This window comes from Perca fluviatilis, chromosome 5 (genome assembly GCF_010015445.1).
Source record: "Perca fluviatilis chromosome 5, GENO_Pfluv_1.0, whole genome shotgun sequence".
NCBI lineage: Eukaryota > Metazoa > Chordata > Actinopteri > Perciformes > Percidae > Perca > Perca fluviatilis.
In genome coordinates, this window is record NC_053116.1 from 42,476,677 (window position 1) to 42,484,176 (window position 7,500).

Genomic DNA, 7,500 nt, shown 5'->3' on the forward strand with positions numbered 1-7,500 from the left:
AAACTAAACTAAATATGTACATTATCTGGTCACACGGTCACAACAGATTATATTAACCTACTCAATTTACAGATAGCATAATGGCTCTTACCTTTAGAGTTCTAATTTCTTGTGTTTTTTTTTTCTTTGCAAAGTCGCCAGATCAAATCCTCAAAGTCCAGCTCCCTCAGGCCGCTCGCAAACCCTACTACAGATTCGCTGTTGTGTTTGGTAACTTTACAGACAACGCAACAAATGTCTCCGATTGGACAGTGAATATAGAATCCACTCCCGTGGTACCGTTTCACCGTGGTGAAGGTGTCGGTCAGCCTGGTTAGTGAGAGAGCGGGTCTTTCTGCCGCCAGCCCTCGTCCCCCTCCGAGATGCTGGACATTTAGCCGATTCTGAAAGGCTAATATCCCTCTGGGTATAACTTCCTCCGGACGGTCTCTGTAATGGGTCCCGTGGTGCAGGGCCTTCAGAGATGATGGTACCTGAGGGGCCATTACCTTGTTCTGTAATGCTGATGACCGGCCTCATCTCTGTCTTTTTTCCACAACAACCTTAAAGAGTTAACGTTAGCTACCGTTAGCTGTGGCTGAGTGTAGCTGGTGGAGGCAGCGATTCTTCAAGCTAACATTAGCTAGCTCCTCGACATCCTCCTCTTCAGTCGTTCCCAGCTCTTTAAAGCTATTTATTGAGGGACATTTTTATAGCAGCGCATCTTTCTCTCCCTTTTCCACACTTCTCTTTAATGATACAACCCAATCTGACCGGGGATCAGTTACTAATTAATTCCGCACTTTCAATCTCAACTCATTTTAGAAAACTGATCTTGGATCAGTGCGATTAAACAACCTGCTCTATGCCACCCACCTTTATCTTTAGCCAATCTACACAGTGCATGAACGCTCTCCCAATCTTATTACATTAAACAACTTTTATTTTATTCTGATTGGATAATTATCACCATAATGATTAATGACACATTGGAGTTATCCCGGGCTTGATAGAGCAGTTGCCAACAAGGAGTGCTGGGCGCCAACAAGGGGTGCTACAGCACCAACTTCATATAGGGAGTCTGTGTATGTGATGTGTGTGTATTAGGGTGTATGTTTATGTTTGTAGTAGTGTTAGAGCTGTGGTATGATGTTTGTAGTTGTTAGCTTATGTTTGTGTTTTAGTTTGATGTGTTAGAGGCTGGTGTTATTATTGTTTTGTTAGAATCTGTGTTGTATGTTTTGTGTTGGTTAGGAGTGTGTGTGTGTGTGGTGTGTGTGTGTGTTAGGTTGTGGTGTTGGGGTGTGTTAGAGCGGGTGGTGTGGGGTATAGGTATGTTGTTAGAGTGTATGTGATGGAGGTGTAGGTTGGAGGTTGATATGGTGTGTGGGGGGGTTGGTGGGTGGGGTGGTGTTGATGTTGTGGGTGTTTGGGAGGGGTGGTTGTGGATGTGTGGGTGTGGGTGGGGGGTAGTGTTTTTGGGTTGGGGGTGTTGGTGTGGGGTGGTTGGTTGTGGTGGAGTGGAGTTAGGTTTAAGGTGGGTGTGGTAGGTTTGTGTATATTGTGGAGGTATTTTGTTGTTGTGTGTATTTATTGTGGTTAGTTTTTATTGTTTATTTTAGTGGTGTTGTTTTTTGTGTTAGTTGTGTGTTGTGTGGTTTAACGTGGTGTGTTTGTTGTTTTGGGGGTGTGTGTGTGTTGTGTGTGTGTTAGACGTGGTGTGTGTTTGTGGTTGTTAAAGTGTGTTTGTTTGTGTTAGAGTGTGTGTGTGTGTGTGTTAGTGTGTTTGTTTGGTTGTTTTTTGTGTGGGTGTGGTAGGTATGTATGTTGTTAGGCTGTGTGGTGTTAGATGGTGTGTGTGTGTGAGGGTGTGGGAGGGTGTGTTGGTGTGGGTGTTATTTTGTGTTTTTGTGTGTGTGTGTTGTGTGTGTTTTGGTGTATAGTGTGGTGTTGTGTGGGTGGGGGTTTTGGTAGAGTGTGTAGTTGTGTGGTGTTGTTTGGAGTGTTTATGTGTGTGGTTGTTTGTTATTTTTTTAGGTATTTGTGTTGTTGTTTTGTAGAGTGTGTGTGTGTGTGTGTGTAGGGTGTTTTTTGTTATTGTTAAGAGCTGTGTGTGTTTTGGTGTGTTGTGTGGGGTGGTTGTTAGGCTGTGGTTGTGTTTGTTGTGTGTTAGGTGGTGTGTGGTGTGTGTGTAGAGTGTGTGTGTGTGTGTGTGGTGTGTGTGTGTGTGTAGAGGTATGGTGTGTGTGTATGTGTGTGTGTGTGTGTGTGTGTTGTGTTGGGTGTGTGGTGTTAGAGCTGTGTGTGTGTGGGTGTGTTGGCTATTTTGGTGGTGTTGTTGTTGTTGGTTGTGTTGTGGTTGTGGGGTGTGTGTGTGTTGGTGTGTGTGTGTGTGTTCTGTGTGTGTGTGTGTTAGAGGGTGTGTGTGTGTTAGGTGTGTGTGTGTGTGTGTGTTAGTGTAGTGTGTGTGTGTGTGTGTGTAGAGTATGAGTGTGTGTGTTAGGCTATGAGTGTGTGTAGAGTGTATGTGTGTGTGTGTTAGAAGTGTATGTGTGTGTGTGTGTGTGTGTGTGTGTGTTAGATTTTTGTGTTAGAGTGTGTGTGTGTGTGTTAAGACTGTGTGTGTGTGTGTGTGTGTGTGTTGTGTTGTTAGTGTATGTGTGTGTGTGTGTGTGTGTGTTTGACTGTGTGTGTTAGAGTGTTATGTGTGTTAAGAGTGTGTGTGTGTGTGTGTTAGAATGTGTTTTTTTGTTTAGAGTTTGTGTTTTTAAGTGTGTGTGTGTGTTAGAGTCTGTGTGTGTGTTGAGTTTGTTTTTAGATCTTGTGTGTGTGTGTGTGTGTGTGTGTTACGTGTGTGTGTGTGTGTTGTGTGTGTAGAGCTGTGTTGTGTGTGTGTGTTAGAGTCTGTGTGTGTGTGTGTGTGTGTTTTAGAGTTGTGTGTGTGTTGTGTTAGAGTGTATTTTTGTGTGTGTGTTAGAGTCTGTGTGTGTGTGTTAGACGTGTGTGTGTGTGTGTGTGTGTTTAAGGTGTTGTGTGTGTGTGTGTGTGTGTGTGTGTGTGTGTGTGTGTGTGTGTGTGTGTGTGTGTGTGTTAGAGTTGTGTGTGTGTGTGTTGTTTGTGTGTGTGTGTTAGAGTCTGTGTGTGTGTGTGTGTGTGTTGTGTGTGTGTGTGTAAAGGCAAGTATTGACATTATGTTGAAAATATCACAGATTCATGTCCCCAGGCATTGATCCTGATAGCTACTATACAAGTGGATCAATCTGAAAATGTTTTCTGCAGGTTAACATGTAGTACTGGCAGAGATGGCAAAAGTACTCACTTCCCGTACTTAAGTAGAAAGTACAGATACTTGTGTTAAAAATTACTCTGGTAAAAGTAGAAGTACTGATTTAACTTCTTTACTTAAGTAAAGTAACAAAGTACAGGCTTTGGAAATGTACTTAAAGTATAAAGAAAGTAAAAGTAGCCTTAGCAGATGACAACCACTTTCTATGCAAAGCTACCTGGACCACACACGTTACTAGAGTGCAAGATGAGAAACTTCAGTGGACATAAAAACCAGGCTCTTTATATGCCATTGTCTACATTTTAAATGGATGTCTGCTAAGCATCACATATATGATTATTAGTGACAGAGACTGGGACTCCAGCTTAATAAGATTCTGACTGAGTAGCAGATATGAATTCAATTGTGATTCTGTGAGAATTCACAGATCCAGTTTCTCTTTTTAATCGTCCCTTAACATTTAAAAGGGAATCTACATGTATGTGTGTGTGCTCAAATATAGAAAGAAAATAAAGGATACAATATGAATTACTAAACATAGATTAATTAAGAAGTTCCCCAACTTTTTAGAGTTACACAGCACATTGGCCAGGGTCATACTTGATGCCTCCTAGCCCATCTCAAACATCTCTCTCAAGATAAGACGCCAGGGATGATTGGGAATGTCTTGCTGCTTGTCTGCCTAATCTCTGGGATCTCTGTTTTCTTCATTTTCAATCATGTCGCTTGCGTCCATACTACTAGTGCTAACGATTACAGCCATCAAGCTGCAATTATTTGCTGCAAATGAATGCAGAATCGGAAGATCTGTCGAGTCGTCTTGTAGTGGTGGCGTTACATGCAAGCGTAGCCTACAGTATATTCCCATCCAATTAGATTGAATTAGGTTTTGATCCCGTGAAAAATATATAGCGGTAACTCCAGTGAATTTATTTGAAACTTGCTAGTGAGGACTAGATTAGGACCGTATTTAAAGCTGATGCTGGTTTCAACACCCTTCGCCCCAGGCGTGTGTCTGTAAAAACAGGACAGAGACAACTTCTTTCTTTTGATGCTTTACAAAGCAGCGTGAAACCTAGCTAACAGGTGAAGAACACAAACAACTAAATCACTAGCTAACCTACTTTTATGTGCGGGAACTATAGAACCAATACAACAACAGGCTTACATTAACTGACAACATAAGTTATACTACTTACAGTTCTCAGGCGCGCACACACCATCTCAACTGATTATCCTCGGACAGCAGTCTCTCTTTCTTTTCTCACTTTTTCTGTGTGGCGCCGCGCCCGCTCATGATGTATTAGCGTGTCCGCGCTATTCTCCGACATTACGACCTCTTGTACAAAACTAAAGTAACGAGCCAATTTTAAAAATGTAAGGGTAGAAAGTACCCGATATTACGTGTTAAAATGTAAGGAGTAAAAGTAAAGAAATTACGCCAAAAAAATTAGTAAAGTAAAGTAGAAATATCCGGAAATATCTACTTAAAAGTACAGTAGCGAGTATTTGTACCGTTACTTCCCCATCTCCTGAGTACTGGTATTATTCCAGTAGCGTGTAGTACTAAGTACTATTCCTATTATAATCAACAACAGACCACACCAAAGTGGTGAATAGAGGGGCAATGCTTAACAACCTAATTGGAATTAAAACTACCACTGCAATGTTAGAAAGGATAGGAAAATTAGATGTGGACTATTAAATATCAGATCTCTGTCTTCTAAAGAAACAGTACTAGTAAATGAATTGATATCTGATAATCAAATTGATCTATTCTGTCTTACTGAAACATGGCTGGGCCATAAGAAGAATATGTTAGTCTAAAGGGGCGACTCCTCCCAGTCATATTAATACTCAAATTCCTAGAGGCTCGGGCCGGAGGGGAGTTGCAGCCATATTTGATTCAAGCCTGTTAATTAACCCTAAACCCAAACTGAATTATAACTCTTTTGAAAGTCTTGTTCTTAATCTTCAACATCACCACGGAAATCAGAACAACAATTATATTTGTTGTTGTCTACCGCTCCAAGGTCCATTATTCGAATTTGTATCTGAATTCTCAAGAGTTTTTATCATGTGTAGTCCTTAAATCAGACAAAGTACTTATTGGTAGGTGATTTTAATATCCATGTGGACGTTGACAGCAATAGCCTTACTACTGCTTTCAACACATTACTGGATTCAATCGGTTTCAGTCAGAGTGTGCACAAAGGACGCGCTGTTTTAACCACACCCTCACGACCTTATGCGGCATATGGTATTGAAATTGAGGATTTTAATAGTTGCACAGAATTTGGTATTATCAGATCATTTTTTAATTACTTTTTGATTTCTTGCTACCTGACCATACTAAACTAGATGATAGCTTCTACACTAGATGCCTATCTGACAGTGCTATAGCTAAATTTAAGGAAGATATTACAACAGCATTTGACTCTATGTCATGCCTTAACACACAGAGGACCTGTATGTTAACCTCAGTCCCTCTCAAATTGATACATTTGTAGGACGGTTTTACGACTTGCCTACGGGACGACCTTAGACTCCCGGCTCCCCTGAAAAAGAAGATGATGAAGCAAAGGAAACTAGCACCTTGGTTAACTCCCAAACTTCACGCAAATTAAAAACAAATCGCTGAAACCTCGAAGTAAGTGGCTCCACCAAAGTGGAAGAATCACGTTTGGATTGGCAAGAAGAAGTCTCAAAACCTATAGGAAGGCGCCTAAGAAGGCCAGATCAGACTATTACTCTTCACTAATAGAAGAAAATAAGAAAAACCCCAAGGTTTCTTTTCAGCACTAGCGCCAGGCTGACGAGACAGTCCATAGCTCTACTGAGCCATCTATTCCTCTAGCTCTGAGTAGTGATGACTTCATGAGCTTCTTTAATGATAAAATTATAACAATTAGAGATAAAATTAATCACCTTTTGCCCTTAACTTCTAACAGTTCATCTTTAAATACAGGACCGCTAGAGCGAACGACTAGTCCCGACATATACTTAGACTGCTTTTATCCTATAGACCTTCAACAATTAATGTTAAAGATATCCTCCAGCTAAGCCATCTACCTGTCTCTTGGACCCCATCCCAACGAGACTACTCAAAGCGTTACCCGTGGTAAACACTTCACTACTAGATATGATCAATATGTCCTTATTAACAGGTTATGTACGCAGTCATTTAAAGTAGCTGTGATAAAACCTCTTCTGAAAAAACCCACCCTGGATCCGGAGGTCTTAGCAAACTATAGACCTATATCTAACCTTCCCTTTCTATCCAAGATCCTTGAGAAGGTGGTTGCTAATCAGTTATGTGATTTTCTACATAGCAACAGTTTATTTGATGATTTTCAATCAGGATTTAGAAAGAATCATAGCACAGAGACGGCACTGGTGAAAATTACTAACGACCTTCTAACAGCAGCTGCAGACAAAGGACTTGTCTCCATTCTTGTTTTACTAGATCTTAGTGCTGCTTTTGACACTATTGATCATACAATCCTGTTACAGAGATTAGAACACTTAGTCGGAATTAAAGGAACTGCACTAAGATGGTTTTAAGTCTTATTTCTCTGGCGATCCCAATTTGTTAACATTAACGATAAAGCCCTCCAAGGCGCGCAAAGTTAGCCATGCGTTCCTCAAAGGCTCAGTGCTTGGACCAATTCTATTTTCCTTATATATGCTTCCTCTAGGCCATATTATTAGGAAACACTCAATTAACTATCACTGTTGCACAGGCGATACCCAATTATATCTGTCAATTAAGCCAGATGAAAGTGGTCAGTTAGCAAGACTTCAAAACGTGTATTGAGGGATATAAAATGCTGGATGACCCACAATTTCCTGATGTTAAACTCCGGAACAAAGCGGAAGTTATTGTGATAGGACCAACGCCGCTGAACTCCCGTTTTGAAGATATAGTTACTCTGGTGATGGTATTGCCCTGGCCTCCAGCACTGCTGTCAGAAATTTGGGAGTTTTTTTGATCAGGATATAGTCCTTCAACGCCCACTTAAAACAAACTTCAAGAACAGCCTTTTTCCATCTTCGTAACATTGCCAAAATTAGGAATATCCTGTCTCAAAACGATGCTGAAAAACTAGTCCATGCATTCGTTACTTCTAGACTAGACTACTGCAATTCCTTATTATCAGGTTGCCCAAATGAAGTCTCTTAAAGACGGCTCAGCTGATCAGAATGCTGCAGCGGTGTTCTGACGAGAACTAAGA